This window comes from Ptychodera flava, chromosome 1, assembly GCF_041260155.1.
Source record: "Ptychodera flava strain L36383 chromosome 1, AS_Pfla_20210202, whole genome shotgun sequence".
Taxonomy (NCBI): Eukaryota; Metazoa; Hemichordata; class Enteropneusta; family Ptychoderidae; genus Ptychodera; species Ptychodera flava.
Genome location: NC_091928.1, coordinates 3,575,820 through 3,599,192, shown reverse-complemented (window position 1 = coordinate 3,599,192; position 23,373 = coordinate 3,575,820). Strand labels below are relative to the sequence as shown.

Sequence of the window (23,373 nt, the reverse complement as noted above, 5' to 3'; positions counted from 1 at the left end):
GTTCCCTATGTTCTTACATTTTAAGATTTCCACAGTTTCGTAGGTAATTCAATAAAAATTAAAAACACTGTTATGTCATCTAGTGGTTCTGATGTTCATAGAAAATTCTGGAATCATCTATTGCATTTCATTACTTTCATGTTTTTGAAATCCAAAATAGTATTAATGCCATAGAAAAGCCAACAAACAGACTTAACTTGTAGCACGGGACAGAAGCTGCAACTGTTAATATTTTTCGAAAATGTCCATTTTATCCATCACAATTTCATTCTTTCACCCCAAAGATTGCAGGCTGCAACTTACAATATTCACCTTTTCAACAAATTTTGTACATGTATATAGGCCTACTTTTGTTGATTAATGAATTAGAGTTCTGGCTAATATTTGTCAACTATACAAATGCACAGTACACATACACAGGCTGTGTTGACAAGCTGAATACTGGACATTTAACATGCCGTAGGGAGTAAAGCGAGGACCTAGTATACATACTGAACAAAATACTGCCAACATTATTAAAATTAATACAGCTACTGCCCCTGTAAGTGCCACTGTAATGATAATAAATACTAATAGAACTTCCTCTGCTAAATAATCTTAGTGTACACGTGATGGAATGTAAGATTTTGTCGGCAACTTTTTATCAAATAAAGATCAGTATCCCCAATACACACAACAAGAAATCCAAAAGTCTGTAGCCCTGACTTGGTCCTTTAACTCTTCCAACAATGTATGCATACAGGTATGAGACAAGTAAAATTTTCAGACAACTGCCATGTATAAAAGTTCTTCTGTCAATTACGACAGGTACCATTAAAATTTTAAAAATTAAAATTGGTACCATCCCAAGCTCCGGTAAATAATCGCGGTATAGAACATTGTATCCAGCATGAATATCCTCACAACAGTACTCTCTTTGTTGACACAGATCTATCACAGGGTTGCGTGTGAGCCTTTGCAAGGTCCATGACAGAGGTGAATTTTTTAAAGGGAATTCCGGAGAGTCTAAAAAATTGATAAGCAACTTTACCCGGTACTTTGCAGAACAATTGTAATTCGACTTTGATTTCAGCGTTTATTCCGCAAAGTTTAGCAGAATGATACTGTTATGTAGGTCATTTCCCCCATACTCATCATGACCTGAGTTCAATTAGTCTAGAACATTCTCAAGGTCACTGCCCTTAATGACCTCATAACCTTGAATTCAATTAGTCATGTTTGGAATGTTCTGGAAAGTTGATTAGTTGTGTAAGGGAGGATAATTTTAGAACAGTAATTAGCATGTCAATAAAAGTTCTAGATTGTTCTTATATGCCTTTATAAAAGGGACGTGCTCAGCTTCCAGTCAGACTTTTGGGATCGTGTTCTCTTGTGTGTTGCTAAACTCCAGCAGTAGTCATTCTCAAGACTTTTCAAGACCTTCACTGCCAACGCTGGATTTATACTGTGGACTTTGTGCAGTTTCGAGCCTGCAAGCCAAAGGACTGTTCATTCATCCGACTGACTGTTACAACTCTGAGACTGGAGCTCTGCCGTCCCAGCTGAGATAAGTAGTCTGTACACTTTTAAAGCTTGTACTCTATCCTGACTTAGCAATTAGTTTTATTTTCGTAATAAATTTTGTTTAAACGGAAACTGCTGAGTTCACCCTTTTGTTCGTTTTCTCTGCGCGTAACAATACATTCCAGATGTAATATGCCAGCGCTAGCTGGTCCTCTTCTTTCTGACTGCCGATGATGCAAGTTCCACATTAGTCTATCATTGAGCGTTAAAATTCATTTGTGAGAAGGAAATTAGGTAAATATTATTAAAATCGATAAAAATCGATAGATAATAGGATGTTTTTTAAATGAAAATCTCTCTCTCTCTCTCTCTCTCTCTCTCTCCCTCTCTCTCTCTCTCTCTCTCTCTCTCTCTCTCTCTCTCTCTCTCTCCATTCAAGTGATACACAGAGACATTGAAACGCTTATGATTTGGTCTTAGGCATTGAGTTTTAGGTTGTCTCTAACACATAAAATGTATGAAGTTGTGAAGTCAATACCAAGACGGTGATCTCCATATATGTCTGCGAAAACCAAACAGATCTTTCAAGAGACAAGAAAAAAACAAAAACAAAAAGCTTATCATTTTATTTGTATTAGATACTGAAAAATACGCTAGGTATTATGCACCTAGCTCGAAAGTGAAAAACTAAAAATTTTGCTCAAACTGTATCTATTGAAACTTTCAACCATTCTCTTACAAAGCCATGCATGAATGAAGATAAAGTTCCCTGTGCAAATTGCATAACGACAGAAACAAAGTACCAAACCTTTACTTTACTTTATTTGGAGTTCAAAATGTCCGCCATTCCTGTGTGAACTCTGATTGGGAAACGTCTAATTTCCATTTTTCGAGAAACTAAGAACTTCAAATGAACCCTTACAAGCGTTAGACCAGAAAAGTATTGAAATACAATTAGAATCCAAATATTCTGTCAACGTGGCTCAATCTAAGTTATAAACTAATGGAGTTGCCACATAAGCATGGCCACATCAATTATGCACTATTGTTAATCTGCTTGTAACACTAAGGAAAGAATACTTGGCGATAGACATAAATATGTCTTTAAAGCTCTTATACATATTTTTATGCCTATCGACAAAAATGTCAAGAACGATGGCAAAATTCTCAAAGTTTTTGATATTGAGGACATTGTGAGGAGGACCAAAGTTTTTAAAACGAACAATGTGGAAGTATAGAGTATTTAACTTAAAATAAGTACAAATACATCTGTTTTATACAATCTGGAAGCTTTAAATCCATTACTCTCGAGAATAAGTCTATTTTTCACGAGACGACGCGCGACGAACATCAACTGTGCTTTAGTGTCGTTCTTAAAGCAATGTTTACACATGCGCAAATGTAACCTTTCGAGGGGTGTGTTAACAGCGCTGTAAGGTCACTGAACATGTATGCACGCAACTGAGACGTATGTACCCGACCTGGGCTCAGGACGATAATATATCTACGGTTTCTTAAAAGAAAAGTGGTAAGTTAACCCAGCTCTTATTTTAATAACACATTATCGCCATAATACCGCAGAAAGACATTTTGAGTAGCAGGAGCGAGTTATGTCATTAAATTCAATATGCTACAAAAACTGTTTCGATTTGTTAACTTATTGCACCTAATTCGTATTCCGACTATCGCCTTTTTAAAGATTTCAAGGGCCCCATGATAATAACACTTAGCTCGTTCTGGATACACACTTATGAACTATTGATGACCGTAATGATTGTTGTTCGACAGTAAGAGCCAAGATATATAGTACCACATAACATTGTTTGTCCGTTAGACGAGCAGACTGCCCTGAGCCAAATAAAAGGCCATTAATTGAACATTGGGACAATAAAAACGCACACAAAACCTGTCAAGGATCAAATCACGTAATTTTTCATTTCATAAAACTGAGATGATTGTTTCAGAAACTATAATGATCTGAACAAAAGAGTGATTTAATGGCGTGTATATCAAGTAGGCTGCTTGTCAGTGGCCATTGTATAATACTGGCTTCGGAGAATCATAAGGAACCACTGAGTCATAGGTGGACTCTGTACAAAGAGTTCATAGTGACCAAAGCCCATTTGGCGTCGTGGACCCCATTCATGTTTTACAATACACTGCGAGATGTGTAAGAAATAACAGCAAAAGTGAAAGAGTTAAGCCGAAGGGATTTTGAGATGTATTTTTCATTCTACGATGTGGCTAATAAGCTCGATATTGATCAGTACAGGACAACACTTTACACAGAATGGCGTACGTTTACATATCTGAAAATCTACAAGATTGATATTGACCAGAAAGAAATTGACCAGGGCATGCCTGAGATATCTGCATGAACGGACAGACGCACGGACGGACGCACGCACGCATGCACGCACGCACGGACGGACGGACATGACCCAATCTATAGGGGGGGCAGAGGTTTTCAACGATTTCATAGCTTTCTTGTGGATTTCTCTCTCAAGACATTCAACTAAATTTCTGTCTACCAGCAGAGTGGTTGCTTGCAGAGACTTTTGCTGTAAATCATTTTCAGCAGCACTAGGGCAAGCAGTACATGGCAATCTTTGTTTACTAGGCTTTCTTCCTCTCTTACTGTACCCACAGAGTAACATAGACAGAGTAGCAACACTTGCATACCTTTTGTTCCATGGTCGTCTCGGTAGACTATTGGCTTTTCATATTAAAATGAGCTCCAAAGGTGTTAAACTTTTTGGAGGCTTTGTTTGTGGTTGATGATTACACGAGATTATGCGAAAAATACGACGAGATGGCATCGTACTGCCAGTCGCGTAGCAACCATAGTTACTTTGTGAGCTCTCAGGCCAGAAACACTGCTTCACGCCAATCAAAACATAACACGCCAGCAGTTTCATAAACATGTCCTTCCTTGACGCACGTGTAAAAGAGGGTACGACTGACCGTAAACCATTGAGTAAAACCAGACATTATCGATAAAAGACTTTCAAATTTGGTTCAAACACACTCATTATATATTCATAAAAATATGAGAGGAGTTTTTAAACGGTAAAACTCGTTTTCCTGAAGCTCAAAACACTTCCGTTTTCGCCAGCACGTCAATTCTGCTCAGCACCACACGACAACAACAACAACACAAACTTTGCCGAACATACTTTCGCTTAAAAATTGGCGAAAATTCGAAAACTACCGAAGGATTCATGGTCGGCACTCTTCGGAAAAGAGAGGCGAGAGCAACCTGAGGCGAGGCGAACATGGATGGGTTACTTAACCGCTTCACGCCTTAAACAATACCCGTTGCCACTCTATCTATCTTCCTCTCTGACTGTACCTAACACACACTCTACACTCATCTGTTCTTGGATGTTTGCACCACTCCGCAAGTCCTAGCTTCGAGCTACATGTCTTTCCAGACAAAGTTGCCGCCTTCAAACGTCCTAGTGTCTTTCTACATTTGTGACAGAAGTTAGTTGGGTAGATGTCACTGCTACCGAGATCGTCAATGCCGAAGTAAACAAGTAAATCTTTACGAAAATCTTCACATTTATAAATGCGAGACGATCCTCCAGATGAGCGAATTTTATCTCCACAAAGACGACAACTGCCTTTCAAAACCAGCCGGTGAAAATCAAAATTGTGAGCCATAATGAAACGTAAACATTACTATTAGAGGCTATCAGTACGGTACGTCAGCTGCCGGCAAACTTGAAAAGGGCGCTCTTTTTCGTAATGCGTAAACAATCGATCGTTGCCATGGAGCGACCACGGCCGAGAAAGCCTGACCGCGGCCGGGTGCAAACACCATTAGAACTTTCGCTCAATGAACGACACTTTACAGTAAAATTACGTTGAATACCAGGAAAATTTCATTTAATGATAAAATGAGCGTCAAAATACATACCACCGATCAAAAATATCGCGTTACTTCCGGGTTTTGGTTCGTATTTCGCCAGTGGGAGCCATCCAAATTTGAGTACGATTCTCCGTAAACATGGACATTCGTAACATGGACATTCGGCAGCCTAACCTTTGAATGCGGAAATGCCCGAAAGTTTACGAACAAAAACGATCACCCTCGTGTTCAAATGTACTTCCATATTTGGTAAAACACGGAAACAAGACAACCCTTCCGAAAGAATCCGACGCAACCGTTACCATACTCTCGTTCACTTTTTCCGATTATCGCGTTAACCTAAGAGAAGTGCAGTACGTTGGTTTGTGTTTTCTCTACTCCAACCAGAATGACGCAACACCTCGATCTATACCATCCAATTATCCTAAATTAGCTCCAATCGTGTTAATATGTGTTTTATACTGTACAGTGTCAAAACATGCAATCTTTCATGTTTACTGCTTAAAAAAAGTCGCGTATAAAATCGTTAGTTTTTGATTTAGACGAACCCCCTTCCTATTGACGAATGCATCTTAGACTTTGGTACCTCCCCCTAGATGATGGGCAAGAAGTCATCACATATAACAGCAAAAATACAATAAAGACAAAAAAGATAATAAAAACACAGAAACAAAAAAATGTGACCAAATTAAAAACTTAAAAACTTTATGGACACACAAACTCACAAAAATTGAAAATTGCATGCTTAGCAAAGGCTTAAAATTAATTCAAACAACTCATCAGCCAACAGAATCCAACCGTTACACAATACAAACATGTACATCCGGAAAAATGACACTTGGAAAAATGACTCATGATGTACTTGTTTGTATTGTGTAATAGTTAGATTCTGTGTTTGAATTAATTGTAAGCCTTTGCTAAAGCATGCAGATTTCAGTTTTTGTGAGTTTGTATGTCCATAAAGTTTTTATGAATCTGACATTGTTTGCAATAGATCTAAGTTTTAATTTGTGTGTATTATGGCATTTTTTATTTTGGTCATATCATTTTTTCTGTTTTTTAGCTTTGTTGTGTTTATTGTATTTTTGCTGATATGTGTTATGACTTCTTGCCTATCATCTTGGGGGATCTTATAAAGATGCACCCATCCATAAGAAGAGGGTTCAGTCTAAATTAAAAACTGAAGATTTTAAACACGTCTTTTTTCAACAGTAAACATTACAGATTACATGTTTTGACACTGTACAGTGTTAAACACCCATACAAATAACAAAAATGCCGTACACAGGTGAATCCAATGTTATATTCAGAAAGAGAATATATTATTCAGAAGACTAACAATCATTAACAGTCGTCATATATAGAAAATTCAAAATTTTAAAAATAAATGTACAGGGACTTAACACTTTCTATTTGATAGATTCCTAGTGCTAAAAACTATACCAAACCCTTATTAACATTAAAGCTATTAAGCAACAGGGCATTAATATGGCAGCCATATTTAATTTATGCAAATTATCAAAGGGCCTTTGTAAAAATCGAACCACTAAAAGTGTTTCTTCATACCCAAATAAATATTAAAACTTTAAAATCACAGAAATAGCATCTTCCATGCGTGGTATATGACCGACAGTGTCGTTTGTAAAAATGTTGGCCACCATATTGGATTTATGCAAATTGAGCCATTACGCAATTTTAAGCAGACTAATGCGTATGCCGTACACGAGGAGGAAAAATCAACGTGAACACTGTTATGTTATGCCACGAATTATAGCGTGCGCACTCTAGCAGTCATATTTTAGTAAACTGTGTTATGTCAATGCGAGGGTTAAAATTAACAGTAACGGGTTCACCCGTTTTGCTTTCAATCCAAATGATCATCTTTACGCGTTGTATATTATAACAAGATATTATTTAATTCTTTACTGTATATACGTCAATCATGTCAAACCCTGGTAACTTTGGTCTAGGTGTGAATTATGGACCAAAACATTTTTATACTTACATGTAATGTAGCCAGAATAGCTAGAATGTATTGTTCGCTCCGTGACTACCTAGGGGTAGTGTGAAAATGATGGTCTCTGTTGCAATACTTATACGCGAGGATTATGAAATACCATGCATATCTACGTGAGTTCCCTACAGAGCACCCTTACTTGCGCAATCCATGTCAGTGGTCTATGACTCACTGCCAACGCTTGCTTGCGTGCAATCCGCTTACGTGTTAGCATTTATGTGTCAATGACTTTTGCTATGGCTGCGCTGGCTACAGGGAGGGGGATTTCCCTCCCCTCCCTGTAGCTATTTTCGAATAAAATGGAGTAAAAAAATTATCATTGTATCAGGCGACGCCATGTACACTTTCATCTGTACGCCGATGACATACAACTCTATTCATGTTTCAAATAACTAGCATCGATTCGAGCATCAACATAATGGAAAATGCCATAAAAGATATTCGTCACTGGATGACCACAAATTTATTGAAATTGAACTCCGATAAGACGAAAGTACGGTTCTTCTGTTCTCGTCAGAATCTTTCAAACCTGGACCATGAATCAAAGTCATTAGAAATAGACAACTCTACCATCATACCAACTGCTTCTGCAAGAAATCTAGGGACTATATTTGATAACTCAATGAGTATGGATGGCCATGTCAATGCTGTGTGCAAATCTGCATTTTTTCATATCAGGAACATCAGTTACATTCGCAAGTATCTGACAAAGGACACAACCAAACACCTAGTCCACGCTTTTGTTACATCGAGACTGGATCATTGTAATAGTCTCCTCTATGGAATCTCTCAAAACAGTATGAATAAGCTACAACTTGTTCAGAATACCACTGCCCGCCTCATCACCAAAGCCAGGAAGTTCAATCATATCACTCCTGTCCTTCGCGAGCTCCACTGGTTGCCGGTCAACAAGCGCATTGAATTCAAGATTTTGTTGTATACATTTCGCATAATTCACAATAGTGCACCACCTTACATGTGTGATCTTCTTTCCAAATACCGACCGGTTCGTTGTCTCCGCTCTGAGAATAGTTGCATGTTGAAGTTACCGAGAGTTTCAACCAAGTCATTTGGTAACCGTGCATTTAGATACGCTGCACCGAAATTATGGAATGACCTGACGATTTCCATCAAACAGTGCACTCACCTGGATAATTTTAAACGATTTATTAAGACTAATCTTTTAAACACGTCTATGGATTTTCATCTAGCCAATGTTTCCATCAAACAGTGCACTCACCTGGATAATTTTAAACGATTTATTAAGACTCATCTTTTAAACACGTCTATGGATTTTCATCTAGCCAATGTTTTACGCTTTTTTATTGTCTTGTCCACTTTTTTATTTTGTGATTCGTGATTCTTTTTTTTATATCGGAGTTTTAGAATAATTTGGGAGTTTTTTACTTATGTCAAAGCTTCTTTGAGCACTTTCATTAGTGGATATATGGTGCTATAAAAGTGCTTAATAATAATAATAATAATAATAATAATAATAATATATAATAATAATATAGTAATAGTAATAATAATAATAATAATAATTATTATTATTATTATTATTATTATTATTATTATTATTACAAGTTTAGGGGCTATAAGTATTATATAGAAATCTAATAACAGTTCATTGAAGCTGTGGAAATTCTGAAAAAGAGGTGTTCGAATGCAGGCCCATCGTGGCAGTCGTGGGCGTGCACAAAATAAGGCACAGCAACTGTGGAGAGTCTATGCCAGTGTATTTGCTGCAAATATACCTTCATGCATGCGCACTCGTTTGCCAGTGTAGTCTGCCTATATGAGCATGCGCAATTGAGTTTACTGCGCGTGAATGTGTAGTCTGTACACTACGTCTCGTGCTATAATCTTGTCGTTGAGCTTTGCATGTTGACAGAAACTGGAATTACTGCAGAGAATACTTTTCAGGACATCACAAGTGAGTCCCTAAGGTAACAAGTTGGACGTTTAGGAAATCCTTTCAGAAAGTTCACGCCGCCTGTGGCCATTTTGTGGAGTATAAGCTTATACTTACCTGGAGCGACGGTATACAGTATTTCTACTGTACATATTGCCAGATAATATGCGATGGAATTTAGCGTTTCACGTCGTTCAATCATTCAGATGGAAATGCCGGCCTTCTCCAAACTTTGAAAAAATCAGGGTGACAGACTTTGGAATGCTAACTCTTGTATAACAATGGCGTAATTTAATGAGAAGACCTTTGTATTCGAGCTCGGCAACAGTTTTTGATTTGAGAACTCTCATCATGGCGGATTCACTGAAACAGTGAGTATTCAACAACTTTTTCCTATGTCCATGTAGCACTTGTGCAAAAATAAGCGAGTCCACAGGCCTTTGGCGAATCAATAAATGTGTTTTTCACCAAGCTGAAAGGTTGAAAGATGCGTCCGTCACTTTGGGACGAGCTAGATAAATGCAGTCAAACCCAGCTGGGCATAGAAATTTGCCATAGTAGAGACGATATAGTACGACCGGCCGTGCGGTGGAACTTTGCAACAAAGTTTCCATATCTGAACTGACGTACTTGAATGACAGGCACAGGGTATGATGGCCAATAAAAATGCATTCTCGTTGCATTTTGATAATAATGTATCAATCACAATGACACGGAAATTATGCCTCCTCCCAACAGAAGGGCCATGGTCTATTTTTAGCCCTGCTACAGTATATCTCAGTGCTGAAAAGGCCATATTGTTGTAATGTTGTCATGACGACTTTTAAAATTTGCATACAACTGTGAGAGTGAAACGGTTGTTTATAGGTCACAAAGCTTTTGAATCCCACTGTCGTCCATTACACCTGTTTCCTTGGGCATTAAAGGTGTGCAAGTATACAAATCAAAAGACTAGAAAATTCACTTCATGGGCAGAACCTTGTAAAATAGCCCTTTCTTGTCTGGTTAACGAAAAAAGATACCCCTGATCTAAAATATGCATGGGCTACCAGCCAGTGTCACCGGGCTACTAACTTCAGAATATGGTTGCCCAAGTGGACTACCAGGGAAAAAAAGTTAATTTCCAGCCCTGGGCAATATTAAACATGAAACATTTAACTTGTAATATTTCCCCTTGTCTTGGCCTGCTGGGTTTAAAAAAAATGTTTCAAGGTATAAAGGGACCATGTTCAAATTTAGCCATTGCTACCATGGAAAGGGGAGATCTAGCTAATCATCAGAATCATAGAGTTTATGGGGTCACGCCAGGTCACACAAAAAATAATGCACCACTACATGGCCATAATTTTACTTTAGTTAAACAATCAGAAATAATTTGTCTTCATTATTCTTCCTGGAATGAGGCAAAGAAATCAAAATAAATTATTATAAAATGAACATTATTATACGTCGTTAATTATAAATCCATAAAATAAATAAGTACCAGTGAATTATGTTTTAAATAAAACAAAAAAAACTGTGCGCTACTGTTACTGTTTCTGATAAATAATGGTACATTGGGTGATAAGGGGAATTGGGTTCATAAAATTAATTTGAGATTCAAGTAGAATTAATTTTAGCACATAAAATTAATTTGAAGGCATAAAATTAATTCGATGAATGCATAATAAGTTGGTACTATACTCTATAACACTTATTTGGGATGACTGCATGAAACAAAATTAAAAATGTTTGAAAAATTATTTCTGGTCTATATAAAATTAATTCAAACACACTAAAATAAACGGAAAACAAATTTTGATAACAATGGCCCCAATGTACATTATCTTAATTATTCTTCCTAGAATGAAGGCAAAGAAATTACAATTATTATTATTATTATTATAGAACAAACGTTAAAAGTTGTTACTTAGAAATCCATAAAATAAATAAAAAACAGTGAATTATGTTTTAACATAGACCCTTTCAAGGGTCTATTGTTTTAAATAAAAAGCCTTGGTTCCCAAATAGGTTACCATGGCAACATAAAACAAAAATGAACATTGAGTTCATGCTGTGATAAATACACTTAGGAGAGCATTTGCATAGTTACTGGGATTACTTTTAATGGAATTTTGAAAAAAAAAATGAAATTTTAAAACGCAAATAGGTTACTATGGAAACACAGGGCAGTAAAAATGGATATCATATTTTGTCTTTCTAATCTAAAATAACCCTTTGGTATAATATTTCTGTTGATTAATGGATTTTTACACTGGATATTTGGTCTTTCTAACCCAAAATATCCCTTTGATATAACACATTCTGTTGATTACTGGATTTTAGGTGGAATCTTTGAAAAACTGGTAATTTTTACTCCTGAATGGATGCCATGGAACATCTCACATTAAAATGAGTGTGATTTTTTTTGGTGTGCTAACCAGAAAAACCCTTATTATCAATTTTTTACATCAATCAATAGTTCTTTAATAGGAATTAGGGAAAAAGTAACATTTTTAATCCCAAACTGGCTACCATGGTAACTCAAAACATTAAAATATGTCTGGTGTTTTGTGTTGTCTCACCCAAACTCCCCCACTAGATAATTTTCATAACAATCAAAGTAACTTTTCATGGGATATTAGAAAAACTGAAATTTTCAACCCCTAAAATGGTTACCATGGAAACATGGGGCAGTGAAATCGATATCATATTTGGTCTTTTCGACCTAAAATACCCTTATGGTGAAATTTTCATGGAAATTGAACCTATTATTATTCGCGTTATTATTTCTATATAATACTTATATTAATTATTATTATTATTATTATTATTATTATTATTATTATTATATAGGGTTATTGACAAAATACGGCCCTGTATGGACGAGGGCTCAGTGAGTGACGTTCGGCTCGTCCAATACGTCACTCACTGAGCCCGAGTCCATACAGGGCCGTATTTTGTGTATAACCCTATTATTATACACCTCCCTCCATTAATCGTCCGTATAAACTAATTCTATGGTAAATTTTGAGGGATGCGGCACGCGCGATATGAGTGGAATGCGCGCGATTGTTGAAATAAAATTGCTACAATCCCCAAACAGGCGCGTCGCGCGTCTCCCGTATTCGGGACTCCGCGTACTATACAAAATACGGAAAGTTATTGGACGGTCAAACTCCCATAGGTTACGGCAGTAGGTGTATAATAATAATAATTATTATTATTACTATTATTACTATTATTGTATCCATATATATCGTACTACTAGCGGAGGGTTAAAACAGCCACTGCAAGGCACTACAAATTTGTCGGGGTTAAAGTATCTTTTTTAGGATAAACAGACGAACTTTCAGGAATCGTTAGATGTCTCAACAAAACCGAAGCTTAATGACGTATAAACGCAGCTATCTGTTGAGCGGGGTAGCGTGCGTCGCTATGCGGGTCATCAAAAGTCAACCCAGCCACGGATCATCAAAAGTATCCTTGGCGGGGTTGACCTTTTTATGACCCGCATAGAGACGCACGCTACCCCGCTAACAGATAGATGCGTATCTACAGCTTGTATTCATAGTAAGCTCTGGACTTTGTACCACTTCTCAGAACGAGAAAACGAATAAAACATAAGTCCAAGGTGAACTTTGTACAACAAGTACTAGTTCACGACCTTTAGCTTTGTATGTAAACTAGAGATGATATCCGCACAGTTTACAGTATACAATGTTTTTCCAATTGATAAAATACATCGTTGCATATACCCTGCCTACAATTGCAAAATCACATTAGTTGCTGTTTGTTAAACATCAAAATAAAATGAAGTTAAACAATTTCTAAATATATGCTTAACTGCCAATCATGGTATGATCAATGCAAAATGGTCAGAGAACTCGCTGATTAAAACGGACTCTCTAACTGCTCTGTTTCAGATTAATAGAAAAACTCTTGGAAGCCTTGTTCCAGAATGGCAGAAAAAGCCGGCTAAGTAAGAAGAATAATTTCATAGTAAACTCCAAGAAAAGTGTAATAAAATGTTAATATATATGCGTTGATACCTGAAAATACAATTCATGTAAAAGGTATTTGCAGAGAATATACAGATATATACAGAGAGTATGCAGAGAGCAAATACAGGTACTCAAATTATGCTTTTGTGGGATATACTCCGTCACCAACGCATGTATAGACAGGTACATAATGCATTCGGCCAATTTGAAAATTTGGCAACAGTTTGAGAATAGTTGATTGACAGTTAATGTGTAGAAAGTTAAAAGATTAGATAAAAGGTTTTGCAAGAGTTGACAATATATGACCATATCCTCCTATCAATGTATGACCGCCATGCATTACACTACTTTCAGTATTGAGACTCAATTTAGACAACTATGTCATTTATCCAAATTTATTTTACAGTCAGTGAAGAAGGTCATGTTGATGAATTTTGTGGTATAAATTGTCAAGAATACAAGCTGTGTGAGTATCCTTACGAATATCCTGATGGTTTTGTATAGGAACACTTCTTGGATTAGTACATACGATAACAACCTAACACTGAGAAAAACATCGTCATCTCTCTCTCTCTCTCTCTCTCTCTCTCTCTCTCTCTCTCTCTCTCTCTCTCTCTCATACACACACATACCTAGACTCTCTCACAGACCCCTGCTGGCTATGACGCACTATGACTGTTGTAGCCGGCTCAGTGAGTATAGCCACACTTAACTGCACAGATATAGGCAGTCTTTTATAGGAAAAAATCATAGTTTGCACCATAGACAATGTATAGTGCAATGACACTTTTGGCTGAAATTTCAAAATCAAAATTCGTGTATGCAATTGTCGTCTTAATCTTCATATTCTAAAGTACATTGTTGTACAAGATATATAATTACACAAATATGTCTAGTTATGCATAGAGAAAACATTGTGCACGCGTAGTTTGCAAGAGAGAATACGGGATAAGTCCGTGCTGGTCGAGGCTACATTTTTATGTTGGTGGGATAGGGTTGGAGGGGAGTCACCAAAATATTCTCTCATAAGAAGGACCTCATAACATTTCGGCTAACGTCACGGAGCCCCGAAAGAAAAGTTGATGAATTTTGTTTCTCTTCTGCGCTTAAACGTTTATCCTGCTGGTTCCCTAAAGCACTTATTCCCTTATACTTGAAACCGCAAATGTCTGCTAAAGGTAGTATTACGCGCTTAATAATAGTTTTTATTTTGTCCAAAGTTGCCTTAAGGAAAATTTGAAATCATTCCCTTTGTACAATAAAAAACTAAAAATCAGGAGTCACCATCCAAAGCTTTGGATATAGCGAAGGGAAAGTGAGAATTTCATATCGTTCACAGCTGCCAAAATGGGTACACACACGCAGCAGACTACAGTTCACAATTTTGAAAATTTCAGTGACAGAGTCTGAATATCTGGTTCCCATTTCAAATTAAGGTAGAACGCGCCTCGGGGACAGATATTCAGACTCTCAAATTTTAGCAATATTATTTCGGCCCGTCATTTGTGGGAGCTCATTTTGAAGCTTATTGAGTAGATAAAGTTGTCGGGAATCCTCCATAGCCATTTTGAAGTCCGAATATCGGTAAATATTGGTAATTCGTTTCTCTGGTTGCACATTTTGCTCAGTAAGCCGTGATAATTATGCTTGATTTTGACAGACAGATGTTGAAGTTTTGCTTAAGAAAAGCTGAAACAAAGTGTTTTCTTTTTTGTATTTTCGAGGCGCGAACTAACCATAGTTACGTTTTCAATCTCTCTTTATCTCAAAGTTAATCGTACCACCTGTGCCGTCCAAGTGTTTCATTGTGATCCCTATCTCCATCGCCATGATAGTTATAGGTGAGTGTATTTATTTCCTTCATCCTGACTTCGGAAAGTATTTTTCATCACAAATCCAACTTATTTATTCACATACGAACGCAGCTTAAAACGACAATTGAACGTTTGTCGGAATCAATAGCTGTTTCAAAAATACACTGTCCAACCAACGCTGTGAGAACCTATGCGAATCATTGGTGTTTTTAGCGAGTCTTTCCACCTAAAACATCTCTGCACATACTCTCATCGAGTGAACAACTGCTAAATTAAACTGCCTCTCAACAACAACGCGAAGATTTAGACACAGAAGATGCTCAGAGTTTGATTGTTTTCGCTGAGTATGGTAATAGCTGAGCATTGGTAAAGAAATGAATACTATTACTTTGAAAAGGTGTGACCTTAATTTAGTAGTAAATGATAACTCCAGGCTTCCAAAATTATTTTAATCTCCAAATGGTTAGGAGCTTCGTTCTTGGACAAATGCAAAGGTGAACCTTTTATTCCTATTTACAACATTGGAATGGGGGCGCTGTTGATTCTGATATCTCTGCTTATTTGGCCGCATTTTTACTGTATCTCGGTTGGAGGAGATTGTCCACGATGCTGCGTAGCTTGTGATGTTGTAATAGCTCTAATTTCCCTTGGATGGTTCATTGCAGGTAAGTAGCAACTGTAATTGTTTTCCTCGTCTTGTTAATTATGATGCTATCGGTTTTATGTAGTGAATGTCTATTAAGTTCGTCGTGTCACATGATCGGGTTTTCTGTCAAACAACACTTGTTGAAGCTTCGTGGGAATCGTTGGGAGATTAAGAGCGCAAGTTGACCGCACATGGTCTTAAACTTTGAACAATTTTGAAATAGCACTTTGAAATTTACTGACCATCGATACATCGACAGATTATGAAATTATGAACAGACACTCCACACACATCTAACTTCAGATTGATATAGTTAGTGTCGCAGCTGCTGCACGAACGACATTCGCAGAATGTGTGATTTTGGGGTTCTAGGACAGTTAGCACCCTGACAAATACCACCTGGACAATCACCACCAGACATTTACCCCCAGGCTAATTACCACCAACCAATGCCCACCGAGACATTTAACACCCGGATATTTACGCCCTAGCACTATCTATTTATAACAACAATATTGCTTTGCCGAAAATTACGTCAGATGGGAAATGATGAAAAAAAAAAAAAGAATGTTCCCGAACACTCGCGAATACTGGGTGTGCATCTTTTGTAGAACTGTCTCCTAATGGATGACACATGTGAGTTACCCTTCACTATGCCTCGCAAGTGTTACTATACATTCTAAATTTTACTCTACGCCTATCAGGGAATCGAAGCCCGCACGCCTGAACTAAAGAACCTCACTCTAACCACTATACGCCATGCGTAGTTGTCTTCGGCCATCAGTTGAAATGTTAATGTTGAACTTGACATTATATCTCACCATGCATTATATAATAAATTAACACTATACATGACATTAAAATGACAACGTTAACTATATGGTGTAACCGGACTGAAATAATGTCTTTATACGAATCATTTTATTGCCTTACCCTAAACCTTACTTTAACCCTAACACTAGCCAACTGATAATATTTGTCTCTTTTTCCATTTTTTGTCTTGTTTTAGTCAAATCCGGATTGCATCGAAAGTTACACACATCTTCAGTTTCATGTTTTAGGGGTAGAATGTGTGTTAGATGTTTCATAAAATATTTACTAATTCCTTCATCACCAACATATAAAATACACTCCATAAGGCTGTTTGAATCATAGACAGTGTCTATGCTATGTCAAAACAAAGTTGAAACTGTTTGAAAATAAAGATAATGAATCAGACGTCCTTTAAAATTAATTTTTAAAAGAGGGTAATTGTCCGGGTGGTAAATGTCTTGTGTGGTAAGTGTCCGAGTGGTAAGTGTCTGGTGGTAAATAGCCGGCGGGGGGGGGGAATGGTAGGTGGCAAATGTCCGGTGACTAAATTTCTCACGTCCCCAGTGCGCTGGGAGTGTGAGAACACCAGTGTGAGATCAATTTGTTCTCACACTCTGTATTGTTGCGCGAACGAACACCTCGTATGTGAAACGTATGTTGATTGGTCAATTCTGCTCAGCGCCTAGTTCTCTGTACGAATTATTTGACGAATAGAACATCGCGTAATGTACAACTGGCACTACAGCAGACAGACGACTGAACCGCAAAGTGAACAGGTTGATCTAGATTTGAGTACGGTCAGCGTCGGCAACAAATACACGGAGGATGACCGCTTTTATGTTGTAACGGGAGAATTCAGGCCATTACAAACCTATCGGCTGTTTACACTCGTCGACATATTTTCTGGAGAAGAACTGACTTGACAGCGATACAGTTAGCGAAAGACTTCGATGAGCGAGCCAACTGCACACGAGGCTGTTTCATACGACAGCGTCCACGCAATGTCATCAACAGATGGCCACCAGAGCTGTTTCGCAACATTTTCCTCAGATGACCTGGAGAATTTTGTGGCTGACCAACAAAACAAAATTGCCATATCGCTTATATACATGTTAACGTGTTTGATATGCGCATCAATGAAAGGAACTTCATTTTTTGTGCGGAATGATACAAATTAAACAACAGCAATCGATTGCTGGTTTTTGATAGTATAAAACCTACCACAATAAAATGCAATTTCTAAAGATATTGGAGGGACGTGAGAAAAATAATCCACATCCAATGGGTTGGGATGGAATGTCTCACACTCGTTGGGAAAATTCTGTCTCACACTCGCCTTCGGCTCGTGTGAGACAGAATTCCCCAACTCGTGTGAGACATTCCTCCCAACCCGTTGGGTGTGGGATTCTATTATTCCCAGTAATATAATGGAAGTTACAGTATGCTTACACAATCAATGTCAAAAGGGTCGAAAATACATGTCTAGTAATCTTTCAAATCACCTCAGCCCGTACAAGCACACGTACACATAACTAAGATGCCATCAGTGTGATTAACTTTCAGTTTTCAGAAAATGTTTGTACCCGCTTGAAATGTGACCTGCAATTGATATCTCTAATATTTAATGGTATACTGTTCCATAGTTCTACAAATTATAAACTAAATTGAGCCGAGTTTTGTTTTATTTTAGGGCTTATAAGATCATTTCTAACATTCTGTCTTGGTGAGTAATAATGATTAATGGGCGTAAAAAAATCAAAAACTTCTGTGGGCAACCTCGCGTGTAAAACGTCATAGAAGAAATTGCCGATTGTAAACTATGTTGTTGGTATGTATTTAATATACCGAGCTCCTTAAACAGTGGTTTTGACGATGAATTTCTATTGCTAAGAGTTACGATTCGTACCATATTTTTTGTATAAAATATCCTTTAAATGCGTTAGCTATATATACCCCCAAAATTTCCAGACTATAAATGGAAGAACTATGGTTGTATGATATAACAAGATTAGATTGTTGTACAACGGAACGCAAACGTCAAAATAATGCTTTTAACTTGCTAATTTTGAACTTGACAATAGAAATTTGCTGTTTCCATGACAAACATTTGTCGATAGTAACCCCAAAACAGAAGATCAGGTGACTTCATGGACAACTTTTCCCCACACAGACTTAGACGGGGTGGCTGTGACCAATCTGGCTTGAAATTGGTCATAGCCACCCCGTCTATTAAAATTCATGAGTTTACTTTTCTTGTTCACATACATACTTATATCAGATTGAAATCTGAGGACTTGCGATTACATCAGCTTGACAACCCCCACACAAGAGCAATGAATGTAAAAAGTGTGAAAGAGGCTCCCACCTAACTATCCAAAATGTTTTTGTGTCGAGTTTGTGTTTGATTCGTTTCAAAAATGTGTTCCTACATTCTTATCCGATTGTTTGTGTTAACAAAAATGTTTGTGTTGCCTCGGATATTTGTAGGGAAGTTTGGATCAGTGTGTACGGTAATGTTTTGTTTGTGTGGGGAAAGCTTACGGCGAGACGCAGCCGGACCTAGTATGTGTTACAGAGTTGATAGAGTGGCCCTTTAACGCTTGCGTTTCGAAACCCGAGTGTGGTTTCTCATCAGTCGCAGTGTAGATTCTTTCCTTTGTTTGTGTTTGTGAAAATTATTTTAATGCATTTTAGTGGTCTTGCTCTTCGAGTAGCGAGGCAAGTATATTAATGTTTGGGTCTCGTTGTGAGTCCGTTTGGTTCAGTTTGTTTGTTCTATGTTTCTTTACTTCAGTAAATTTTGTTTTGAATAGTGTGTCTTTTAGAATTTTGCCGAGGTTTGTGAATTTTTAGGCAATAAGTACCACTGCGGGGTACGGATTTTATGTTTTCTGGATCAAGATACTTACAAGTATCATGATCGATGTGTTTGTTCTCGTACATTTTGTTTAATAGTTCGTGTACTTTGTTTACTGTTTGTTCTGTGTCGTCACTGGCTAGTTGTGTATAATACTTAGTGTTGCGTAATTGCCTTTCGCATTCGTGTACGTAATCTTTTGTGTTGACAAAGACAAAACCCGACCCTTGTCGAAGGGTTTTTATGGTAATTTGTCTACTGTTTGCAAGCTGGTTTATCGCGATTCTTTGGGCACGCGACATGTTTTGTTTCCTTGTTTGAAAGGGTATCTCTAGAAGTGCGAGTTTAGCAGCTTCAGATAGCTTTCAGGTTTTTGTATTTTTTGCTGTTCGTGGAGTCCAATTTGACTTTTCTTTGAATTGGTGTTGTTGCGATTGTTCGTGTCTCATGATGTCTCCGGTGTTTGGCTTAATTGCTAATGAAACTTTTAATGTTAATTGTTTTCCAAGTCAACTATCCAAGCATTTTAAGAGGGGTGATCAAAAGGCCAGAACAGCCAATTTTGACCAACCGGGTTCAAGAACCCGGAAAGGTGTTTAAATTGTGCGATAGATGTGTTTACGACATAAACATTACGAACAGTAGGATTAAGATAGGTATGAATAATCCAAACTGCCCAGTTTCTGTGTGGGGAAAAGTTGGAATGTTCAGAAATTGGTGTATCGTATATATATATATATATATATATATATATATATATATATATATATATATATATATATATATATATATATATATATATATATATATATATATATATATATGTGTGTGTGTGTGTGTGTGTGTCTGTGTCTGTGTGTGTGTCTGTGTCTGTGTCTGTGTAATATCGTCAATGTCTTAAAGTGTTTGGGGTAAAATTGTTATATGTTTTTGTGCTCAAACACACACACACAAACACACACACGTGCAAATATATAAACCTCGCAAGTATGTCTCGTTACAGTGCAGACAATAACAAAAAGGTTATGTAGGAGGCTGAACTATATGATCAACATTTCTAACTCTGCACATTTTCTATATTTTTATCTCTGTATAGGAAACGTTGTAATCTACAGAAACGCTTATCGTCCCGACAACTGTGATTCAACTCTCTATTATTTTTCCTTCTGGCTTCTGACCAGTTTCTACATCTTACTATCGCCCATAATAGTCTTTGCACTGGGTTATGGTATTTTCAAATGTGCTAAATTGTGTTTGTGGTAAATTGTGCCCAAAAAGACTGCTCGCTTTTATGACGTTCAATCGAACTCTTTTCGCAATGCAGATTCGGAATTATTCTGGACGATGAAACGAAACAAAATGGTAGTTTCTGAGAGTCCGTTTATTGTGTCCGACAATGTGATGATAATATTTTCTTCAATCTCTTGTGAGTTGTTCACTGAATGCCGTAAAGAGACAATGGAATACACGTCGAACATTTCGTTGGTATTGGAATCAACCATAGGAGTGAACAAGGCAAGGGAAACAAAAGATGAACTTTATGTGAAAATGAAATATTAGAAAATCGTCGTGAAACTAATAACAATATTTTTTAAGTGACATTTAAATGCAAACGACAACCAACCACACGATTTAATTAGCGCACTTTTCCTCGTTCACATTATTCCGGATCAAAACAGTTTAGCTTCAATTTTTGACGATGTTGCTGAGACGACATTTTCCATCACTATTGAGTAGTACGTAAACAAAACTTTCACTTCAAAATATGTTAAGCAAAAAAGAGATTGCTATCAACGCAGGTTTTGGTACTAAAACCGTACTCTTTTTGAATATTCATAATCAACATAAAGCAGTTATTATGAAATTGTAAACAGCCGCTTGATGGACTGTAATGTTACACCCGGTTCGTTTATTGATGCGAGTTTAGAGGGCGCCCCACAGTTTATAGACCTGTCATTAGTGTGCACAAGGACTTGTGAAAGCATCGAGGACTAGGCATGTTTACTCAAGTAATGAATTTTAGCTTATGACCAAGTTAATATTTAAATAGTAACACTTCAAATGTTATTTTATCTCTACGTGACAATAAAATATCTACATCAAACAATATGTCAGCATATATGTGGTTTTGTAGGGTAACAATACTTATTTTCACTATGACTTTCCTTTCGGCTCAGTCACAATCATCACAATCAGGGTGCTCTAGAGTGTTTCACTTTTGTCAAAATTTCATCTTGTAGACACATATCTAAATTTACTAAATTCACAAAGCTTAAGGTTTGGTACATATTTGCTTGAAAATTTGTGAACCAAACTTTCTCAGTATTTCCATGGCAACCAGTTCTTTATTGTGTCGACACACCGTCACGGACACTACAAAATATTATGAGTTGATAGAATAACATAGTAGACTATACAACATTTGTACAAATATTCTTTTTAAAAGTTTAACCAGAAAATATATACATCTGTTGTAGAAAATAAGGTGAATGTATCAGGATTTTACCAGCTTTGCATGATTTCCTGCAAAATGATTTGTTACGAAAAAAAAGAATTCATTTTTTTCTCCCCATGAGCTTATGATTCCTCTAGTTTACAGATTTGCCCTTAAGTACATTTTAATTATTTTTTACTGCAATTGTTGAAGTCTTTAGAAAACATTAATAGTATTTGCAGCAAAATTTTGCTCATTTTTTGTTAGTTTTCTAGTCATTTTTGTAGTATGGTAAAAGCGTCACGGACACTACACATTCAGGAATATGTGTGTGAAACAAACCAGTAAACCTGTAAAAACAGTAAAACTATGACAAGAATTGATTACAAACAAATCAAAAACATATTATTAAGGAAGTTTGACATAAAGAATATTTGTAGTACTAGTATTTTTCAATAACCAGAAAATTTTATCAGAAATACAACACTGAATGCAAAAATTCTTGAGATAACTGGTATGTAGACAATGATAACTGGTATGTAGAAAATGCTATACAATGCAAAACTGTCCTAGTAACACTATAAAGTGAACAATAAATGATTTACTGAACATTTGGTTTCCAACATATTATTGTGATCTGTATTTCAGTAGCGTCACGGACACTACACATTTAAAGGGGCAACTTCTTTATCAGTTTTAACAGACAATATTAAACACAAATTCTCTATATCAGAAGTCTAATTAAAGTCATGAAGAGTATAATATAATACTCTCTTGCCACTCATAGTGATATTTGTAGGTGACTGGAGTATTTTAAGTATTTGGTCAGCATCTATTGTGTATAAGGGGAAAGAGGTTGCAAATCTGACTATTTATGGTGGTACTGCAGTAGTGTGGGCTCCATTATGGATTTTTGTCAATAGTGATGTATATATAAGGGGAGGATTTATGTCCCGTAATGTTATTTTTCTGTTTTATCCCCTTGTTTGCATTATAAGGTTGTATTATTTGTGTTTGATAAAATTTCAGTCGTGTGTTGTTTGTTTATGGAAAGCTATCGCGAGACATAGTCGGATCTTGAATGTGGTGTCTTTTAAATACTGTGATCCTGAAATCAATGTTTAAAACCCAAGTCTGTGGTTTCTCCTCAGTCGCAAATTCCTGTCTTTCCTAAGTTGTTGTGTCAGACATTTTGATTTTTATATGCTTGTTCTTGTTGTCGTTTTCATGTGTTATTGGCTTCACAAAAAATAAAGCCAATATTTGCATATTTTTATCTTGTTTTGAGATTTTTTTGTGAATTTTGTTTTTGACAAGTGTGTCTTTTATGTTTTTGTTTCTTTTGTAGGCTGTTATTGGGGGTTCAGGGAAAAGGGTTTTTAATGTTTCGTCCTTTTCAAGTTCCTCCCAATATTTTGCAAGACTTTCTTTCAAGTCTTTTGTTTTAATGTATGGCCTACCTGTATATGTTGTTGTGAAGATTAGATTATTTGTTGTTTCCTTCTTTATTTTTCTTG

General features: G+C 36.7%; 1 long non-coding RNA gene across 1 annotated transcript; it reads left to right on the top strand.

Annotated features, from left to right (window-relative positions):
• The first annotated feature begins 2,921 nt into the window (after window positions 1-2,921).
• On the top strand, window positions 2,922-21,528 carry LOC139127530 (uncharacterized). Its single transcript, XR_011551157.1, has 6 exons — window positions 2,922-3,031; window positions 13,215-13,270; window positions 13,699-13,758; window positions 15,064-15,133; window positions 15,574-15,771; window positions 20,519-21,528. It is a non-coding gene; the product is annotated as an uncharacterized lncRNA (long non-coding RNA).
• The last annotated feature ends 1,845 nt before the right edge of the window (window positions 21,529-23,373 follow it).